The following is a 23,708-nucleotide window of genomic DNA, read 5'->3' as shown; positions in this document are numbered from 1 at the left end:
AAATGTAGAAGAATGACTCGATGCTCGCAAATGATAAAGACCAAGTGCGTGACATAGGAGAAATGTTAATGCTACGCAAAAACCTAAAATAAGGCAATGCACAAATGTTAAAGTACGATTCCGCAAGCGTTGACCATTTTTAGATGTCTACATTTTGCCCCTCTTTGAGACAATGCGATTTTAAGCGTTGTTTCAAAGAACAATAATAAAAATACCCTGGATGCTGACAATGACATATGAAAATGCCCCAGAAAATAAGAATGACATATGAAAATGCCCCAGAGAATAACAATGACATATGCATGCCCCCTCGAGGAATTGGCTGGAAACATGCAGAAAAGAGGCCAATTGATCGATAAGAATGATAGAAAATGATAGGATCAAATGGACTGCCAAGACGGACCGAAGAAATGTAAGTAAGAAGAAATTAGACAGAGGACAGGTAGAGATGAAGAAATACTTGCTTTCACCAATGCACAAAAGTAGGTGAGAACCTTTATTCGATATGGCAAAATGGATGCGACACTACATGGCAATGAAGGCCAGAGCGCTAATGCAATCCCTTTGCATAAGACAGACACATCGCAGACAAACAACAATCACAACAAAAAGAAAAAGGACCATGGGCCATCCTGGTCACTCTAAATCACTCAGTGACATCATCGAGCAACATAGGAACATGATCGAAGCCAAAGATAAATCAGTAAAAAGATAAGATGTACAAATTCCAACAAATCAAACAAACATCTTGATCTTCATTGTCAAAAGTTGAAAGTGCTGATAGGACGATCATGCTGTTTGGTTTCAGGACATGTGGTACCCCATCTAAGACAGGACACAATCTGGTTTCGAGTATACCACACCCTGTATAAGACCCATGATAGTAGAGACAAGGACAAATGATTTTGAGTTTGATTGATATGACAATTTTTGATCAGTTTGAATGTTTGGTTTGATGGAAAGAGTTCATCTGTTTAAGCGTGATTTCATTAAAGCGCAGTGTATGATTGCGAGTCATTGGATGTATACTCAGTGAGCTGTTTTATGGACCAAGAGGAGTTATTTATGGTGAAATGCTTGTTTTTGTTTTTGTTTTTGAGTTTTTACAATTTTTTTGTTCATTTTTTCAGAACTTTATTTGATTTTTTTGGATTATTTCAGGACATTTTTCAAATTTTTAAGAGATTTTTTCAGGACATTTTTCAATTTTTATGATTTTGCCCCCAGTGTCTAGCAAGGCAAGGAATATGACAGGTGAATAAATAGGCTTTCTAAAATGTTGGTGGATAGAGGGAAGACAAAGGCCTTTTTATTATGGAGACAATGGGACAAGAGACTGGATATGACAATGTAAAGCAGTGACATGGCATGAGGGACATGTCAAGAGGTTTTTGAAAAATATGTTTAAATTTTGCGTCCTTATGTAAGATCAAGATCAAGGAATGAAACAGAGTGTATGGATAGTGATAAGATATGGATAGGATAAGCAAGACCAAGAATGGATAAGGGACATGGACTAAAGGTCGGGATTGGCTAAGGGATAGTGGCAAAAAGTTGCAATAAGACAAGGAATATGGATGAAAAGTTATAATAAGCAAATGGATAAAGACCAAAAGCTATGATGGACTAAAAGTTGCAAACAAGATACATGATGCTCATGACGATCCTTAGCCTTGTCAAGATCAAAAGTGGAAAGGGAAACTAGACATGAGGGACAATAGGATAATGGAGGGTAATGATAGGGGTGCGATAGGATAATGAAGGAGGAAATCTTCCCCCAATTGTGGTGTGCAAGAAGTTCATAGATTACACATGATGCCTGTTTGCCAGGTTTTCATCATGGTACTTGCCCAAGGTGCCTGTTTGCCAGGTTTTCACCAATGGATGAATTATTTTTTTTTCTTTTTCTTTTTTGTATTTTGACTTTTTCAATAGAAGATGGACACATGATAGGGGATGGAAGAAGGACTCAAGCATCTTTTTTTTTTTGGATAGTAGCCTTGAAAAAAAAAATGGACCATGACCTTGAAAAGTATGCTCAAAGATGTTGGTAGGATAAGGACATGGAAAATGAGATGGAACTAAGGCGAGGATTTATGCAAAGGATTGGATCAAAGGGATGGAAGGATGGAAAATATGCATTGGATAATAGGTAGGGTATTGGAAGAATTGGGCTTGAGTGGATGGAAATGAAGGCAAGATTGACATTGGCACACACCTTGAGGGGTGATGGACTGATGGAGGAAAGATGTATTTTGGATATTGAAATTTGGATGGAGGAAAGGCTATGGATTGTGGGACATAAGGGCCCAAAATGGATAAGGAAGGTGATGGAGGAATAGACTTGGAATGTTTGGATGGAGGAATAGAAATTTTGGATGCCAAGTTGGATGTTTCTTTAGGCTTTTGTGCTTCAAGGAGCCGCTTAGGGATCCACATGGTTTTTGATTTTTCATGCTTTTGTGGTTCCTTGGAGTGCATTGCTTGCACAAGGGATTTAGGAACCCATATATATTTTGACTTTGCTTTATTTTGCTCAGTGGGCCTTTGTGGCCTTTTGGATATTTCTTTTTCTTTATAGATCATATTGTTCTTTGCTTTGACATGTCGATTATATTGGACATGTCGATCCTTGAATACATGTGGATTGCTAGACTTATGACTTTTACGCTTGGCATCCAAATTTCTTGGAGGAGGAAAGGAATGCATGGATGGATATGAATGAAATGGAGTTCTTTTGGATGGATGAAATTTACTCAAGGATGTGTGCCTTTGCTGACCTTGCATAGAGGATGAAGGGATATAAGGAACTAAGATGGATGGAAGGTATGATGGGGAAGGTGTATGTTTGGATTTTGAAGGGATATTGGATTTAGTAGGCGTACCAACATCTTGAGGAATTTCACTGAGGCCACGACCCTTAATATTTTCTTTAATATGGAGGGGTTCTTTCTCATGAAGATCTACTCCTTTGCCTTTATGAATATCTTGACTTGTAGGATACTCTTTTCTTTGGGACGAAGACGCGAGTCCATTATGAGGTGGATATGATATGAGAGAAATAATGAGATCTTGAAGTGGATCAGATTGTACCCAAGTGGAAGAACCCATTATGCATGTTGAGGGTTCATGAACATCTTGCACTGGCACGTTAGAATCATGAGGGGGATTAGGATCATGAGGGGGACTAGGATTGTGTTGTGGACATGGTTCAATGACAGGCTCTTCAAGAGATGGAATGGGAGAAATAATGGGATCATCAAAAGAAATGAGATCTTGGAGTGTATATGGAGCATTAAGACAAGGAGATGGAGGAACAAAAAGATCTTGTGGAGGATTTAAAGGAATAATTTGATCTTGACAAGGAGGAAGATCATTGGAATCCTCTTTAAAGGTGCTTTGCTCTTGACTTTCAATGGGATCATCATAAAGGATGGAAAGGATATCTTGATCTTTCTTAGGAAGTGGAATGTCAATGGGATTTGAAAGGACATTGTGTTCTTGGATGGAATGGACAGGAATAATGGAATCATCATGAGTGTCTGGGAACATGAGATCCTGGTCAACAATTGGATGGGATGATAAGGTTTCAGGATCTTGATCTTGATTTTCTTTAGGACTCATTTCTTCATGCTCTAATTTATCCTCTTGACATGGGGTTAGACTTTGGATATGAATGGGGGATTCTGAAAAGGAATCAATGTTTTGGCATGAAGGAAATGCACTTTGAACATTTGTGATGGATTCTAGCAAGGAATCAATGCTTGAACATGAGGAAGTGGGACTTCGAATGGGGTCCTCCAAAATAGGTAATGGCAATAAAGTGCATGGTGGCCTTGGGTCTTGTATTTCTGAAACATGACAAGGATGTGCATCATGACTTGGATTATCTTGAAAATCAATTATGGAAAGCCCTTGGATAATTGCATCCTTGGGTGTATTTTTTGATGAGGACAATATGGAAGGTTCTTGTGAAACTTCTAGAGGTGTAGGGACAAATGCCACTGGAGAGTCAATTTTCTTGCTGGGGGATGAAGCATTGCTAGACATAATTGTATTATCTTGATCTTCTTCAAAGAACTCACTTGGTAATTTCCTTAAGATCATTGCAATAAAGCCACCTTTCTTTCAAGGTTTTGACATAGTTGTATCTGGAATTTGAACTTCTTTTTGGTTTGATGTCATGTTTTGATATTGGACTTGGTTCAATTGTTTTGACATGTTTAAAACTTGGCTTGGTGTGTGCTGCAACCTTTGTTTTTGAATGTTTGGTTGTGATTGTTGACATTGATATGTTGATTGAACTTGTTGATATTCCACCATTGGTTGAACCATTTGTTGACATTGTATAGTTGGTTGGACATATTGTTGAAATTGAACCATTGGTTGTATTGGTTGAAAATCTGATTGATAGTAAACACCTTGTTCTTGTTGTGGAGGCACATAATGTTGAAATTGATGTTGTCTCTTTTCTTGAAATTATTTCATCATCTCTATTTGGGAGAGGAGAGCTGGTATGTCTGATCGTTCAAGAAGAGATCTTACATCAATTGGCTCAATCTTTGGATTTTGACCTGGAAGTTTTTGAAACATTTTGGACATTTGTGATCTATTCTTCGCAATGTTTTTCACTCTTTGTTCCAAAATCTCTTGTTCTTGAGACAACTTCTCCTCTAATTTTTGTATTTGGACATTTACATCATCATGATAAGTTTGATCTAAGTTCTGAGACATGTAGAGATTGGATTGACATGATTGATTGCTCAATTGTGATGACATGGCTTCGTAAGAAGGTTGAGACCTCATTTCAACAAACATGTCACTATGCAATGGAATTTTTTTTGGAATTTTTCAAGGATAATGTATGATATGCAACTAAATGCAAACTAAATAGATGAAAATGCAACCTATGGAAAGAATGCAATCTATGTTTTTGGTTGTTTTTTGAAGATTTTGACAAACTTTTTGGAATGCAAATCTAAAAGAGACCCTTAGGAAATTGAAATGATGTCTAGACCTCAAAGGACAAAAGGACCAAGTGACAAAAGGACAAATGACAATGTCTCCCCTATATGCTTGGATACTAAGCTAGGTTTGACCAAATAACATTGATGACAAAAGGACAAAAGGTTTGATAAGGTCTAGACTTCCTAACAATGACTTAGGGTTTATCAAAGATTTGGACTCCTCAAGTATGACAAAACCTAGTTTTTGAGACTATATGCAAAGGGACAATTACTATGCAAATGACCTTAATATGATATAATATTAACCTAAACCTAATGAAGAGACTTAGGGTATGCAAAGTATGACAACGGTATGACTTTAATGCAAGAGGACACATGCAAATGGGTGACTCTTATTGATATGCAAAGGAGTATGACTTAGGTGAAACCTAACCTTGGTACTTGACAATGAGCTTTGCAAAATGGACACCTAGGATGAACCTAGATCTAAGTGATATGAATGTTGAGACAAGAATTTGAAAAATGTTTGACAACCATGTTTGAAGATGTTTTGAACTTTGTTGGATGAAATACTCTTGTGTTTAACCTTGTTTTGAATCAATTTGTCTTGTTTTTGAAATGAGATGCAATTCAACTTTTGACACACAAAGAAGACAAGATATTTCAACTTAGACTCAATACAATCATGCTCATTCACACATTTCTTATGGTAGGCAAGAACATTAGGTACTTGAGAGGTAGACTTGTTATGAGATTCAAGGAGAATACATAGATGCTTGACCCCACGGGCTCCCCTCCATGGCACTCACTTCTCAGGGTAGCCAAGCATCAGTCCCCATGGAAATCTCCCCATGGCGAACTTAGTATCTCTTCCAAGTATCCGAACTTGTCCTTCTCAAGAAACTAGAAGGGTTTTTGGCCTCTAAAACAAGGTGTTTAGTAAGGATTTCTGTTAAGTGTTACCCCTTGATGTCATGCAAGCATGATTGAGACATTAAGCCCATCAAGATACCAAACAAATGTAGTCGCACAAGCACGATTTAGACCAAGAGGCCCTACTTAGATGTTGATATGAGAAAGAGTTCAAGGGTCATCACTTCCCAAGTAACTGCAATTCCCATGTAACCCTTCCTTCAAAGCTTTTGCTCATCAGGTATTTGTTTATAGTGAGTTAGAATGCCAAGGTATTCTAGCCATACTCACTTTGGGTTGTTCCCTTCTCACGATTATCACTTACTTGCAAAAGCAAATGGTCGGGAAGGCAGGCCCTCTAAAGGTGACACACAATCAAAGACACAAGCATGGTATCGAAGATCTAGATTTCTGATCACCCTAAGAAGGATGAGAGCATACTCTCCTACTCCAATATCACACTCAAAAATCAAAGAAAAAACATGTTCATTCCAACCTATTTAGAAATCACTAGGTGCCTAAAACATTAATGACAAACACCAAGTTTAGTTGTTTCTCCAAGGCAACCTGCAAAACCCAAGTCAGAAGTTTGATATGCTTAGTCTTTGACTATCGAACCTGCACAAAACGTGTTAGTAGTTTCATTTATTGCCTTTGTCATGCATATGCCAAGATGTTGCACAGATAATTAGTACCAAAAACCAAAAAACAAAAAACAGAATGCAAAAACAAACAATTTTCAAGTAAAACACTACATTTTTACATCTATTTCTGGACTTTACATAGGCACATAACTCATGACACATGCGCAAAACTCATAACACAGGTGCAGGATTACACACGTGCAGTTTTTTTTTTTTTAACACAAGCGCAGAATGCATTGACACATGCGCAGAATGCATAAAGATGCCTTACATAGGTGCAAAAGTATCAAGAAAACCCTGCACGACCCTGTTTTTGGGTTTTTGGCTTGCAAATCAACTTGAAAGCACTCAAAAGCACCATAAAGGGGTTAGATGGTTAGTGTTCACGTCGAGTTCACCAATTAATGTAGCATAGGAAATAGGAATCATCACAAAACAATATAAACATACTAATCATTGTCTAATCACAAAAAAAGCACAATGCAATGATCTATCCTAAGACACATTCAATAGAGACATGAAATCAAAACATTCAAAATTAAAGACATATGCAAACCAATGGTAGATTTGAATGCTTCTTCATGCGGCTCCATTGTCCTTCTTTCTTCTCCAAATAGCCTTTGTTTGTGGATCTCACCTTCAAGTGCACAAACCTAATGTGAAAGCAAGATTGATATTGGCACAAGAATACTAGAAGAAGTGATTATTTCTCATTATCTAATTCTGTGATTATGTGATTGCAAAAGTGATTACCAATTAGCCTTGATTGATGAAGATCATCCAATTTATAGAAAAAATGGAGAAAAGACAAATTAGCATGAAATGGATATTGGAAGCAATTAATTTCAAAAATGGCACAATTGAGTGGAAAGAAGAAGGTTATGACACCTTCTATGTCATGAATTATGACATATTGCCAATGCAAAGACTAGAGAACTAGAACCTTATGACATCTTGCTATGCCAAGAGTATGACGCATGAAGCACAAAAATAGGGAGAACTAGAGACAAGTTAATTAGGTGGAAATTAAAATTAGGAAATTAGAAAATAGGAATTAGGAAATTAAGAATTAGAAATGATGAAATTGATGAAAAATTAGAAAATTAGGTAAATTAATTAATAATTTGTCATTATTAATTAATTCACAAAAAGAGGAATAAGTTAGCCAATTAAATGAACATTTAATTGTGACAAGAAGACTTAGGATAAATAAGCAAATTATTTAACCTAGAGGGAAAATGCCAAACAAGATTAAATGAACAAATCATAAAACCTTGGAAGATGAATTAGAAATGCAAGGATGACAATTAGGTCTTGACAAAGGATAGTTGATATCGATTCGATCATGATTTTGAATTGATAAATGATTTGATTGATAAATGAGCTGAGGAACAATGACAAATTGATCCAAATTGACATGATTGAAGAGGACAAGGATCGATGACAAATCGATCATAAAATGACGAGATTGACAAGTTGATAAGAGATTGACAAGGTCGACCAAAATCATGATTAAAGATTGTTATCGACAAAACCAAATTCAAAAGCGAGACAGATGAAGAATGTAGAAGAATGACTCGATGCTTGTAAATGATAAAGACCAAGTGTGTGACATAGGAGAAATGTTAATGCTACGCAAAAACCTAAAATAAGGCAATGCGCAAATGTTAAAGTACGATTCCGCAAGCGTTGACCATTTTTAGATGTCTATAGTTAGTAACCACCCATTCCTTTTCTTCATTGATACTTTTGACTTTTATAGATATAATGTTACCATCTTCATCAATGATATCTCTTGAAATGGTTTTCTTATTCCAGAAAATAGCCATCCCACCTGAAGCCCCATTCGAGATACTACCACAGACTCCTCCATTTTTAAAGAATTTTAAATTCTCAACTTTCTCCTTACTCATTTTGGTTTCCTGAACAAGGATGATATCTGACTTGTGATCTCTAATAAGATTCTATAATATATCATGTTTGTTGAGACCATTTAGGCCTCGAATGTTCCAGGAGATTACCTTCATTTGGTAACCTAGGAGAAGGATTCCTGTATAGTTCACTACCTTCCATCAGCTATGTTTTTCTTTCTATCTTGGTCCCTATGCCATTTCATGGATTTACGACCCTGCAAAGATTTGGAGAGACCAATATCTTCCTTGGATCTAGCCCTAGTTTTAACCCCGTTAGGGCATCCTGCCTTCTTATTTTTCTTTTTTCCATTCCCTATTATTTCTTCCTCATGTTTGTCTTTGTGATCAACTTGCATGATATTCCATGATTCTCCTCCTTTGTGGGATGAAGTGGGCATGTCAGGGCCAACATTCTTAAATAAAGAGTTTAGGTTAACTTGAGGTGATCCGAACTTGTTTGTCCTGCCACCGTTAATTTTAGGATCTTCATAGTCATTTGGCAAGTTAACAAAAGGTAATGTTACATTAGAAGAGATGAGTATGTTGGCAAGTTTGATCCTAGAAGTGATGAAGGAATATTTCTTGGTTATTCTTCTAGAAGTAAGGCATATAGATGTTGTAATAAAAGGTTACAAAAAATCATTGAGAGTACTAATGTGAAGATAGATGAACACTTTAGAGGAGATTAAAGATCTATGGAACCGACAGTTGAAATGATCATAGATCAACTGACACAGATTGCATTGGTATAGAATGAAGACCCAGTCACATCGACATCATTAGAAAACTCAATAGTGACTAAAGAACATCAGCCTGTGAATGTTAATCAGAACAAACCCAGGTATGTAAGATATTGAATCATTCAAAGAATCAGATAATTGTAAAGGTGTTATGACTAGAGGAAGACTGGCAAATGAAGAGGTATGCTTAATTTCTCAATTTTAACCAGCATCTATTATTGAGCATGTAAAGATGAACATTGGATAAAAGCAATGGAAGATGAACAAGAACAAATTGAAAAGAACAATACTTGGACATTGGTTCCCCGACCTAAAGACAAAAATGTAATTGGAACTAAATGGGTATTTAGGAATAAAATTAATGAAGATGGAGAAGTAATCAAGAACAAAGCAAGATTAGTTTGTAAAGGTTATTCACAGAAAGAAGGAATTGATTATCATGAAACCTTTGCACCGGTAGCCAAAATTGAGATGGTTAGACTATTTCTTGCATTTGCAGCTCAAAAGAACTATAAATTTTATTAGATGGATGTAAAATGTGCATTTCTAAATGGAGATCTAGAGGAGGATGTTTACATTGAATAGCCTAATGGATTTTCTTTCACAGATAATAAGGATATGGTTTCCAAGTAAAGGAAAACTTTATATGGATTGAAGCAAGCTCCCAGAGCTTGGTATGCTAGATTGGATAAATATATTTTGAAGCTTGGTTACACAAAAGGTAATGCTGAAAACAATTTATATTACAAGGTTACCAATGATGATATTTTGGTTATTGAAGTCTTTGTAGATGATATCATTTTTGGAGGTGAATATGGATTATGTAAGGACTTTGTTAACAAGATGCACGAAGAATTTGAAATGTCTATGATTGGAGAGATAAAATTCTTTTTAGGTTTGTAGATTTCACAAACAGGTAAAGGTATATTCATATGTCAAACAAAGTACTTGAAGGAACTTTTGAAGAAATTTGGTATGGAGAATTCCAAACTGGTAAGCACTCCTATGACTACAACTGATAAATTGGTATTGAAGGATGATTCAACTCCTATTAATCTAACAAGGTACAAATCTATGATTGGAGGTTTACTATATTTGACACAAACAAGATCTGATATAGTGAATGCAATATGTATTGTTTCAAGATTTCAAAGGAATCCTAAGGAATATCATGAATCAACAATTAAAAGGATTTTCCGGTACCTACAAGGCACAACAAATCTTGGTTTATGGTATCCTAAAGATGAAATTTTTTATTTATGTTCATACACTGATGCAAATTGGGCAGGTGATGTAGATGACAGAAAGAGTACCACTGGTGGTGCATTATTTCTTGGTAGTAGATTGATTTCATGGATAAGCAAGAAGCAAACTTGTACATCTTTATCAACAGCAAAATCAGAATATGTTGCAACTACAACTAATTGTACTCAGGTATTATGGATCAAGAAAATGTTGAAGGATATAAAGGTAAAATGCAAAGAACCAATAATCATTTATTGTGATAATTCAGCAGTAATTGATATATCAAAGAATCTGATATTTCACTCTAAGACAAAGCATGTTTCTATTAAGTATAATTTTCTGAAAGAGAATGTTCAAGCAAATGAAGTGAAATTAGTTTATGTGAATATTAAAGAGAAAATTGCAGATATCTTTACAAAGCCTTTGCCTAAGAAAACATTTGAATATCTTAGAGAGCAGCTTGAAGTAAATTTCCTCACCAGTAGAGACTTAGATGTTGAGGATTGGCATCAAATCGGCACAAACAAACAGAAAAATCTTTTTTCAACTTTGATGAAGGAGAGCTACTTCTTAGGGAGAGTAGTTGGCAGAATGTTATGTTTTGTTTCTCAACTGCTTTGGCATTTAATGTCAAAAGGGGAGTGATATCTATGGAAAAACTTTGTATTTGGGGGAAAGATATACTTTTGGTTTTGGTTTCTATTTCTATTACAAAATGTATTGATCTATCTTTGGGAGATTGATTGGTTTACTGGTTTTGGCATCCTGTTTTTGGCACTTAGATGTTTTTCCATCTAGTGTTGCCATCAATGCCAAAGGAGGAGATTGTTGGTATTATGGATGACATTTTCATGTGTTGCATTGGGTTTTTCATTGATGTCAACACTTGTCTTCTTGGAAGTCTACATTGTTGTTTTGGTACTATGGTTACAGTGGTATGTTGTTGAACCGACAATATGGTTCACCGTTATGGTTAGTGGCTTATGCACAGTCACCAGTATATGTTCACCAATGGTTATATGGTTCACTGACACCGATGATAACTTGGAGATCATTTGGTTATGTCGAAGACATGGATTGGAAGTTTGGTTTTGGTGTTTTTCTTATTGGTCTAATCAAATTGACAGATTTGCCTTTAGCAGCAAATAGGTCTAGTTTATGGTCCAGTACTATAGATCAGCATGGCACATCATGGATAATATTTTATTGATTGGTATTGTGGTAAATGTATTGAGCTGACATGTTGTATTGCATCAAGACTCATTTTGTAATTCATTTTATTGTATTATCTTTAGTGAGCCGACCTATACATTTGGTCTTAGGTTTTGTATATATGATTGTAAGATCTTATTGAAGATCGTGATGTCATGAGTGAGTGTGGATATTGAAGAGAAAAAATAAGCAGATCTTTGTGCAAATCATGAACATTATTTGAAGGTTGAAAGAAGGTTATGAAGATGTTTGTGACAGTCATGTTCAAAGCTTAACCAGTACTAAATCGAGTATTAGAGATGCTATTTTGAGTAGTACATTATCATTGGATTTAACCATCTAATTAAGTAGTTAGTGTGACTCCTATTTTGTGTTTGAGTATTGAGCTCTAGGTAGTTGGCCTTTCTGCATGTGCAAACCCCATTTGTATACACATACTATCTGTAGTAGTATCATCTGATTGTGGGTAAGGTTTATTACCATGGTTTTTCCCTTACCAGGTTTCCATGTCAAAAAACCTTGTGTTATGTGTTGTGGATGTTGTTTCTCTTTATGTTTCATGCATTAAGTTAAATCGGTACTGCTATAATTGTTAATCTGTTTTACCGGCACTTAACTTTGGTTTACTGATATTAAGTTTAATATGGAATAACTTGCATTTGGATTACAATTTAGTGACAACTAGTTCACAACTGATTAACCCCCCCCCCTCTAAGTTGTCCTTCCCGGGACCTAACATGGTGTTCATATGGTGATTGATTTGTGTTTGTGTTAATTTGATATCTTTCTATTGCACATGCATGATATGGAACACTTAAATGAGCAGTTTGATAAATCTGATTAGTAGATTGATTTCGGTGGCTACCAGTACTCATTATAATCTGTTTTGGTGAACTATTGATTAGTTTGGTTTATATTTTAGTTTGTTGTTAATACTAATTCACCCCCCCCCTCTTAGTATTAACTGGATCCTCTAATTAAAATTTTTGATGCTTGATAATGGGTCAAGGGTGGCTTTTATGATAGGAAATATGAACTAGATGTTTTAGGTTGTTGGTATTATGGATGTGTTGCATTAGTTTTGTCACTGATGTCAACACTTATCCTTCTGGAGATCTATGGCTATGTTCACTAGAAAGGTTAGTGACTTATGCACAGTCACCGGTATATTGTTCACTAGCAGGTTATATGGTTCACCGACACTGATGATGACTTGTTATCATCTGGAGATCACTTGATTATGTCGAAGTCATGGTTTGGATACTTGGTTTTGGTGTTTTGGTTATTGGTCTAATCGGGTTGACATATTTGTTGTTACCAACATATTGGTCTAGGTTATGGACTGGTATGCGTTATCTATTCTAGATTAGTACGACACATTATGGAGATGATTTATTGATTGAATATTGTTATAATTGTATTGATCCGACATGATGCATCACATCAAGACTTATTTGTAATTGATTTAATTAAAATATTCTTAGTGAGCCGACCTACACATTTGGTCTTAGGTTTTATATATATGTAAGAACTCATTTGTGAGATTAGATATGGTATGTAGGGTTATGGTATGGTATTGTAACATGGTATGTGTGAATATTGAAGATCATATGAGCATACCATAGAGAAGGTTAAAGGAAGGTTTGAAGGTGTTTATTAGAGCTTAACCGATACTGAATCCAACATTGAAGATGCTATTTTGAGTAGTACATTATTCTAGGGTTTAATCATCCTACTATAGTCATTGTGACTCCCACTTGAGTAGTGTGCTCTAGGTGGTTGGCCTTTCTGCATGTGCAGACCCCATTTGTATACACATACTATCTACAGTAGTATCATCTAATTGTGGGTAAGGTTTCCCACCATGGTTTTTCCCTTTACTGGATTTCCACATCAAAATCTCCATGTTATGTGTTGTGGATGTTGTTTCTCTTTCTGTTTCATGCATTAAGTTTCATCGGTATTAATATTCACCGTTAATCTGTTAACCGACATTAAGTTTGATTAAGTTATAATTGGGTTGAAATTCATTGACAACTGATTCACCCCCCCCCCCCTTAGTTGTCCTTCTAGTTCCTAACATAGACCACAAGCAGTAGGCCACCTTCAACCTTTTTCTTAGATCTAGCATCATGGGTAGCGACTGCAGGGAAACTATCTGGGACATTGACCCTATAAAGGGCTGTGTACCCACAAAAATAATTTACAATAGACCATAGTTAGAAAATAGAACAACATACTTTGCGCCTTGATCCCGTACCGAAATGGGTATGTAGAAGTCTAGGGATGGATTTGTCCCTAGTACTCAGGAATTTGGGGATGGGATCTAGGATTTGGGTTAAAGGCAAGTAGATGGCTTTTCAAAGTCCCTTGGTCTCTAAATCAAAGGGTATAGAATTACTGATTGGAAGACTAAAAATACTTCAATGCATACTTGGAAGGATTCCAGTATGGATTCACTTTACTTCCTAAGGCTTTAGGCCGATTCTAAGGCTAAACTCAAGCTTATATTACATTATCTTATTTACTCCTAAGGATAGAGACCTCTGTGCACCCCTAGTAGAGGAATGCAGTTCTTAGAGAGTGACTCAGGACCCAAATGGTCTCGATGATTCAAAGTCTCTGGCCAGAGCACTTCCTATCCTGAATTGGATAGATGCCTACCTCATTTGGGTAGATGCCTATCCGAAATTGGATAGATGAAACATCATATCCCATATATATATATTGCTAACCCATATGGTTAGATGCGTGTCCAGGTTGGATGGATGCCTATCCCATCTGGATGGATGTACCTAAGTATGCGATTGAACCAAATATAGTTAAGAATAAATAAATAAATAAAAATTAGTCAAACATTTTGGGTTAAGTAGAGTGGGTTATTACATGTGGTATTAGAGCAAAGGTTCAAGTCTAGGCCTTGAGCTCACTTCAACTTGCACAATCTAAAGGTTTATCTTGTAAGTAGTAGTGATAAAAATTTTATATCTTAAATCAAGAACTAACTAAGAAATTTAAGTTTCATGAAAAACCTAGATGGTAAGAGGCAAAGAAAGACGTGCTACCACTACTAGGAGACAAAGGGAACCTATCCATGAAGAAAACCATGAAGGAAATAGACAACACCACTTGAGGGAATAATGAAGATGAGGTTGAAGCTTTAATCAACTTGCTAACCAAACAAAAGGATAAGATCAACTCCTTGGAGCAATTAATATAGGACCTTAGGGAAAGGAAGAATGACATAAAAAATGGAAGTAGAATTGAAAATGGGAACCTTGGCAACAATCGAGGGAATGAGATAGACAGTGGGAGGGAAAATAATATGTTGGAGCTATCTAAGGATTTGAAGAAAATCACCCCACCTAAGTTTGATGGAAAACAAATTGGCAGATTAGCTAAAAATTGGTTGAATGAAATAGAAAAGTACTTTTAACTAAGGGACTTTAGTGAAACAACCAAGGCCTTATGGGGTTCCTATCAACTCACAGGGGAGGAAGCTAGTTGGTGGACTAACACAAAGGAACAAAATGGGTATAGTAGGGATACAATAATAGGGGATCAATTTGTTCAACATTTTCGTAAAAGGTGGTTGCCACAATTGTTCTTTCATGTGAAGGCATCAAAATTCCATAATCTTCAACAACGGTCTTTGATAGTCCAGCAATATTGGGATAAGTTTAGTAAATTGCTTAATTCTGTACCCATGTATTAGAAGGATAAGAAAGGTCAATCTAGGCTTTAAAGCATGAAAGAAAGATTCAAGCCCTAGCAGTAGCAAGGCAAAATTTTAATGGGAATCACTCATTTAAAAGGAAGCATGAATGTAAAGGAAGCACAAAATTCAAGAAGAATCAAAGGAACAATTCATTTGAAAGGAGGCCACCTCCTAATAAATATAAAAGGGATGGAAATAATAATATTAACTGGGGAAATTACAAGAGAAATTACTAGCACAATAGGAAAACCTATCCACCAAGGCCCAATGAAGCAATGAAGAATCCTTGTAGGAATCAAGTAATGAAAGGACCACACGGTGGGTATTTTATGTGTGGAGGGAACTATTTTGCTAGAGAATGTCCAAGGATGTAAGGTCAAATTAGGTCCAACCAACCTCAACAGAGGCATCAATAAAGGATTCATGTAGTAGTTAGGAACTGAAGAAAAAGGTTCCAGAATGTTCCCATGGAAACTACAGGTACACTATTTGAACTTGACCAATTTTATTTCTAATTGACACTGGGTCATCTAAATGTTTCATTTCATCTGAATTAGTAAGAAAATTTACATTAAGAGTTAAACAAATGGAGTCATCATGGATGGTTCATTATTGGGATAAGGCAACTAGGAAAGTAACGAGTGTTTACCAAGAGCAAGGGTACAATTTCCCAAGTTTGAAATAAGGGTAGATCTCTATGTGGCACCCCTAGGGTTATATGACATAATTATTGGAATGAGTTGGCTAACAAATCATCAATCTAGTGTGGATTGATACAAAAAAGTGGTTACGTGTTTAGATGATGGGGGAAGAAGGGTCAAAATTCAAGGAAAGTTTAAACCTATTAACATAGAAACCATATCAGCTATGAAATTAAAGAAGGAAAGGAGAAAAGGGAAAATAATCTATATGGTTGGAATTGATGAAGGAGAAGAGGAAAATACTCTCCCTTTTGAAAAAAAATCCCTTACAAGAATTCAAGGATGTATTTCTAGAAGAATTACCAAGCTTACCCCCTAAAAGGAAGTTTGACTTTTCAATCGACATTTTGCCAAGAGTTGAACCAGTATCAAGGGAACCTTACCGAATGAACACAACTAAATTACAAGAACTCAAAATGCAATTGGAGGAACTCTTAGCTAAGGGATTAATAAGTCCAAGTGTATCACCATGGGGAGCGCCAGTCTTATTTGTTAAGAAGAAGGATGGGACCTTAAGACTATGCATTGACTATAGGATGTTGAACAAGGTCACAATAAAGAATAGGTACTCCTTACCGTGAATAGAGGATCCTTTTGACCAAATGAAGGGAGCAATAGTGTTTTCAAAGATAGACCTCCAATTAGGATATCATCAACTTAGGATTAAGGAAGAAGACATTCCTAAGACTATCTTTAGGACTAGATATGGGCATTATGAATTCATAGTAGTACCTTTTGGTGTAACCAATGCCCTAGCTTCATTTATGAACCTGATGAATAGTGTGCTTCATGAATACTTGGAAAAATTTATCTTGGTATTTTTGGATGACATCTTGATTTACTCTAGAAATAAAGAGGAACATTTAGTGCACCTACAATTGATCTTGCAAAGGTTAAGGGAACATAAGTTATATGGAAAACTGTCAAAATGTGCCTTCTTTGAAGAAAATATTCACTACCTTGGGCATATCATATTAAAGAAAGGCAATGCAGGAGCATCCTCGGTTTGTGGCAATCTTGCATCAACCAAAAATATTTCCTTTCTGTTTTGTTGTTTTGTGGTTTCAGCATTTCATTCTGCATTTTCTAGCATTGGCTCACCAGATCTCGAGGAGTTGGATTTTTTCTTGAAGACTTGACCATCTACCTTATTCCCAAACCATGGAAGATTTGGATCATTTTCCGGCAAGTTATCGCTACCAATTTTTGAGATATTTTTCTCATACTGGTTGCCTAGACCTATTTGCATTTGTGATCTACCAGACCCCCTACTGTAGCTTGCGAAGCCCTGAGCGTTGATTCTGATGTTCCTTAGTGTGTGGCCAACCTTCCCTTTGATCCATACTTCATCTTTTGGATTTTGAGTGAGGAAGGGAGAGGGAGAGCAATAGCTTATTTCAGTGATAAATTGAATTATGCCCATGTTGAGATCCAAGAACACTGAGAGGGGGGGTGAATCAGTGTTCTGTTAGAATGAACAATTTTTAACTTTCTAGACCATGCATATATATACTGGTAAACAAATAAACATATAACAAGAAGCAAATAAACCATCCACATAAATGAACACCATAAAACATAGAATTTATACGTGGAAAACCTCAATGAGGAAAAACCACGGTGGGATTTGTGACCCACAATATCAGTTCACTGGCCATATGAAAATATATTACATATAATAGGGGCTTGTACTTGTAGGAAGGAACACTGCCTAGAGCATACTGCTCATCACTAAAGAGCCTCGTTGACTACAAGTTTTTTGCCAAAGTAAATTACTAAAAATGAACTCAAGAATGCATCTGTTATGCCAAATAGAGTTCTGGTTCTAGTTCTGCTCTATATCTAGTTCATAAACTCTAAACTACTACAGGTATCTCTTCTCCCCCAAGAATTATTTCCAAGCTATCTACAGATCATTGCATGATATAGTATTCGCATACAAAATGATCTCCATACATATATTTTGCATCATACAGTTACAGTTCTTCTATATTCTTCCATATCCGCACTTTTCATCTATCACATCACTTTATAAAATAACCTAGCAGACTGACCTATATACCTATTACAAATGATATGCCTTATGTCGGCTTACAATAAATTTACAAAAATGTCAGCCTTGACAATAATAATTACAAAATGATTTAAGTAAATCCTCCTTGATGTTGACTTCCAAAGAAGTATTGATGTTAGTGTCAGTGCCGGTGTAGCCCTAAATCCTCCAAAGCTAGTATCTACTGGTATATTCTTCCTAGTGCCAATTTATGACTTCCATCATATCTTGTTGCCATCATTGACAACAAAATGAATCCAATGAGTGCCAATTTCCAACATTCTCCCCCTTTGGCATTGATGGCAATCCTCATGTGAAAAATGGATTCCCTGCCGATATGCTCCCCGTGAGCAATACACTCCATCTGAAATGTGTTTTCTTGATATTTTTCACATATGAACATACTCCCCCTTTGACATTAATGCCAAAGAATAAAATAATACTGTTAGTTTCACTATAGCTTAGTCATCTTTAAGATTTCTACGTATGCCTTTTGCAATAAATGAAGATATGTATCCTAGGTGGATTTGAAAGTATCAGCAATAGATGCAAGTCCACTTAGTAAGTGGGAAAGTGTTTCTTTCTCTTGGATATATGCCAGTGTGGGTTTAGTTGTCATATCCATGCACTCTTTCTTGTGAACACTCAATGAATTTATTCGAGGACTTACTAATCCTCTCAAATTTCTTACTCTTCTCATTATTTTATCTCTCTCCTTCTCAAAAAATTTGATTCTTCAAGGACAAAATTTGTCCATCAACAGATGTGGTTAGTGTAGTCAATCCATCAAAAGAGTTAACAATTTTAGCCATCTTATCATATAACTCCTTAAATCTGCTATCTACATTAGCTATAAGACTTTCTATGTTACAACACACTCTCTAGATATGTGTACATTGTTTTAAACAAACCTCAATAGGGATAAGTTTGTCCTCAATTTTCTTCTTCCCTATTTCTCTAAGCAGATCAAAAGATGTTCTTTTTGCTGCTGTGAAATTGTCCAAATCCTGTCGATCTACTATCTTCCGCAGAGATTGAAAATTGTTGGATATGTGATCTGTTAGAGTCTTGATCTTCCCAGAATGGCTTGCTCCATCTTCAATCTGATAGTCAGGTAATAATATGTGTAATACAGAGACTGATTGATCAATTAGTCCTTTATCTATAGTAACTTCCTTTAGTAATTTCTGAGTAGCCATCATTAATTCAGTTGGACTCAACTTAGGGACTAATTTCTTCTCAACCTAAGAAGTATCAATTGCAAAAACCTTTGCTGGGGAATCAGTTTTACTTGCCGGTATGGACTCAGTGACTTTTACCTTGTCCATCTCAACCTCTATTGCACCAGTGGCTTCACCACTTGGTGCAGTATCAGTTACTGCCGGTGGAGTATTATCCATAGAATTTCCAGTGTCCTGTACATTCCCTTGCTAAAAAATGGTATATCCCAATATAGACTATACACTCTCCTGCTATACCAAAATATTTATCTTATCATCTAATGGGGCATCTAACAACATCATTGTATAGGGTTCAAAAATGTTATCATCCACCTCATATCGAATCTCAGTAATCCATATTTGCCTAGGTTCAACTACTTCATAAGAGTTTCATCAGTTTTTACTATGAAACAGATATCAGTGGAATACTTCTCCATAATGTTCTTTGAAATTCTCTCCCTTTTCCTCATGTTTTCTTGAAAAGTCTTAAAATACCCCCAAAGTTTCTCATCTCTGCTAGTACTAAGACCAGTGATAGCTTTCTTGATATGCATACCTACTGGTATGTCATGAGCCCAATGCTTCTTCCCTATACCGAGTAGCTCATTTAGAAAGTAAAGCATTAAACAAAGAATCAAGTTTCCATATCTGAAGGTGCCTTTCTTGATTCCTTTGATCTTTCCAAGGTTTAACATCAACTCACTCCTCATCCACTCACATAAATCATATTTCACATTATTCCTCATCATCTGATATGCAACATGAATGCATGAACTAGCAACAAAATTCAATCGGTTGGAGTGAGTTACCTTGTAACCTATGATCATGCTTGCAAACTTTATATTTGTGTCGGTGATTGTGCTTATCCTCATTGATCTTCTATCAGGTGTAGCACCAGTGAGTTTTTTGACATCTGTGTTGGAAATTTTCTTGCCAGGTTCTTGTTCGACCCTAGGTAAGCCGATGACAACTTGAATTGCCTCCTTTGTGATCATGTAAGGCATATCTAGCTAGATAAATTCATTGTGAACCCTTCTTAGAACGTATCTGGTCACCTCATCTTTGAATTTTGGTATGTACAGAATACCACTTAACCCTAGATCCTCAATTTCTTTGAATTTTGGTTTGATGCTTCCAGAGTCTCCTATTATCATGGATTGATACATTATTTTTATGTCTTCAGTTCCCAAGTCCTCAAGGGTGCAGTGAATGTATGCCCTCACATCTTTGACATACATTACGCTGTCAGGAACCCTAGAAAATGCTCCCGTAGAGTCTTCTTTTTAGCAATTTTGGGAACCTCTTGAAATACTGGCCTTAACCTATCCTTGGTTTCGACAATGGTGGGATTTGAAATAAAAGTAGGAGTTGAAGATCTAGATGCCATGTCGAAAAATACTTGAAAGTGAGTGTTAGTGGAAGGTTGATAACTGCTCAAAAGCTTTTCACAATGCTTCTGCTTGCTCTTGACTCACCTTTACTTCACTCTAAATGCTTGAATGCTTGGTGAGTGAAAATGAATTCACTTACCCTCCTTTATTAGCAAATAAAATCCTAACTTTTTGTAATAAATGCTTCACCAACAACCCTACGGATGTCGGTTTCATAATTATGTGCCGGTGAACCTTCGTTGATGATGAACATAATTCTCCATATCACTTTCCAGATCTCCTTGGATCTCTTCTAGGGTAATATGCAAAATTTAGCAATGAATTTGCCAACCCCTAAGGCTTATGCCTCAGTTACTAGTGGAGGAATACTCTGTTCTACCGGTGGAGTTACCAGTATAGATACATCTCCACTTGATTATTCAGATTTTCTAACCCATCTCTTGGTGTGATCTTGTTGTATTTCATCTACCTTCTTCTTTCCTTTCTCATTATCTTTATCAATATTAACCGGTTGAGTCTTGCTTCTGCAATACTTAGCAATATGACCTATTTTGTTGCATGCATAACATGTAACATTGTTCTTCTAAATTGCTTTGACATATCCAGTATCATTTCTTGACCTACAATGATTAGCAAAATGTCCAAACTTTCCACATGCATGACATTTAATATTCATTCTGCAATCTTCTAATCTATGACCATATTTCTTATAGTTTGTGCATTGACCGAGAACATAATTGTAGTTTTGATTTGCCTTATTTCTACATTGTTTATCCATATGCCCAAATTTATTGCAAACAAAACATATACCATTGAATTTATAAGCATTATATTGCCTTACTGGTTTCCTTTGTTCTGATGAGTTCTGCATACCAGTTGTTTGATCTTCATTTGCAGTACCAGAGCATTCACCTTGTACAAATCCAAGTCCTCTAGAATCATCAATCTATCTTTGTCTTTTCAATAAGTCATCCAACTATGCAACACTGATCCTAAACTTTTCTTTATACTCACTTGCAGTGGCCAAATCATCTCTCAGAGTGGTTACTTGTCTTCCAAGTTCTTGTTCATTGCTCCGGGAGTGTGCCAAATCAGTTCTCAACAAATTATTCTCATGAGTCAAGCTACAACATTCATCAAATTTGTTCTTCAAAGATATAACAAGATTATCTTCCTTCTTCTTTCTATCCTCAATATCTTTTGATAACCTCATAGTTAGATCTTGCATTTCATTCTTCATGAGCATGTTTTCTTGACTTAGTTTCTGACATTGTTCCTTAAGAGCATTTTTCTCATCATCCAGTTGTTGCAAAAGTTCTTTTCTCTTGGCTTGAGTAGATGATAACTTTTCTTGCAGGATAAGAATGAATTCATTTGCAAAATTCAATTCTTCTTTCAATTTCAAGTTCTTCATCCTTTCAGCATCATAATCCTCAAGAGCCATCTCAAGTTGCTTCTCCATAGACATGTTGAAAGATTTTGGTTTCAGGATCTTCCTCAAGATGTTAAAATTCTTCTAAGGTACTAGGCTCTGATACCAATTGTTGGGATCCAAGAACACTAAGATGGGTGGGTGAATCAGTGTTTTGTCGGAATGACCAGGTTTTAACTTTCTAGACCATGCATATATATACCGGTAAACAAATAAACATATAACAATAAGAAAATAAACCATCCACATAAATGAACACCATAACACAAATAATCTATACATGGAAAACCTCAATGAGGAAAAACCACAGTGGGATTTGTGACCCACAATATCAGTTCATTGGCCATATGAAAAGATATTACATATAATAGGGGCCTGCACTTGCAGGAAGGCATACTACATAGAGCATACTGCTCATCACTAAAGAGCCTCCTTAACTACAAGCTTTTTGCCAAAGTAAATTACTGAAAATGAACTCAAGAATGCATCTGCTATGCCAAATAGAGTTCCAATTCTGGTTCTGCTCTATACCCAGTTTATAAAATCTGAATTGCTACTGGTATCTCTTCTCGCCCAAGAATTCTTTCCAAGCTATCTATAGATCATTGCATGATATAGTGTTTGCATAGAAAATGATCTCCATACATATATTACGCATCATACAGTTTTTCTATATTCTTCCATATCCACACTTTTCATCTATCACATCACTTTCTAAAATAACCTAGCAAACTGACCTATATACCTATTACAAATGATATGCCTTATGTCGGCTTTGAAAATAATAATTACAAAATGATTTAAGTAAATCCTCCTTGATGTCAACTTCCAAATAAGTATTGATGTCGGTGATGGTGCCGGTCTAGCCCTGAATGCTCCCAAGATGGTATCTACTGGTATATGCTTCCTAGTGTCAGTTTATGACTTCCATAATATCTTGTTTCCATCAATGACAACAAAATAAATCCAATGAGTGTCAATTTCCAATAGCACAGAGGAGATATTCAGTATATGACCAAGAATTTTAAGCCATAGTTCAAGCCTTGAAGAAGTGGAGACATTACCTGTTGCTTAAGGAGTTTGTGTTGTATACAGATTATCAAGATTTGCAATATTTGAGTAGTTAGAGTAAGTTGAATCAAAGAGATATGAGATGGGTAGAATTTTTGTAGAGTTACACCTTTTTGTTGAAGCATAGAAGTGGGAAATCTTACAAAGTTGCTAGTGCATTGAGTAGAAGAAGGAATTTGCTGACAGAAATGAGAGTGATAGTATTATGATTTGAGGAGTTGAAGACCTTGTATTATGATGACCTGAATTTTGCAGAAACTTGGAAAGAATGTAGAGAACCAGTTACGGTAGATAGAAGCAAGTGCTTGGATTAGTTCATTTATGATGTGATGTTATTCAGAGGAGTTCAGTTGTGCATACCTAAGAGTTCTATGAAGGAGAATCTGATAAAGGAGAAACATAGAGGAGGATTAGCCGGACACTTTGGTGTTGATAAAACATTAGTAGTGGTTAGTGGGCACTACTTTTGGCTTAGATGCATAAGGATGT

The sequence above is a fragment of the Cryptomeria japonica genome, chromosome 6, assembly GCF_030272615.1.
Source record: "Cryptomeria japonica chromosome 6, Sugi_1.0, whole genome shotgun sequence".
NCBI lineage: Eukaryota > Viridiplantae > Streptophyta > Pinopsida > Cupressales > Cupressaceae > Cryptomeria > Cryptomeria japonica.
Note: the sequence above shows the minus strand (reverse complement) of the source record.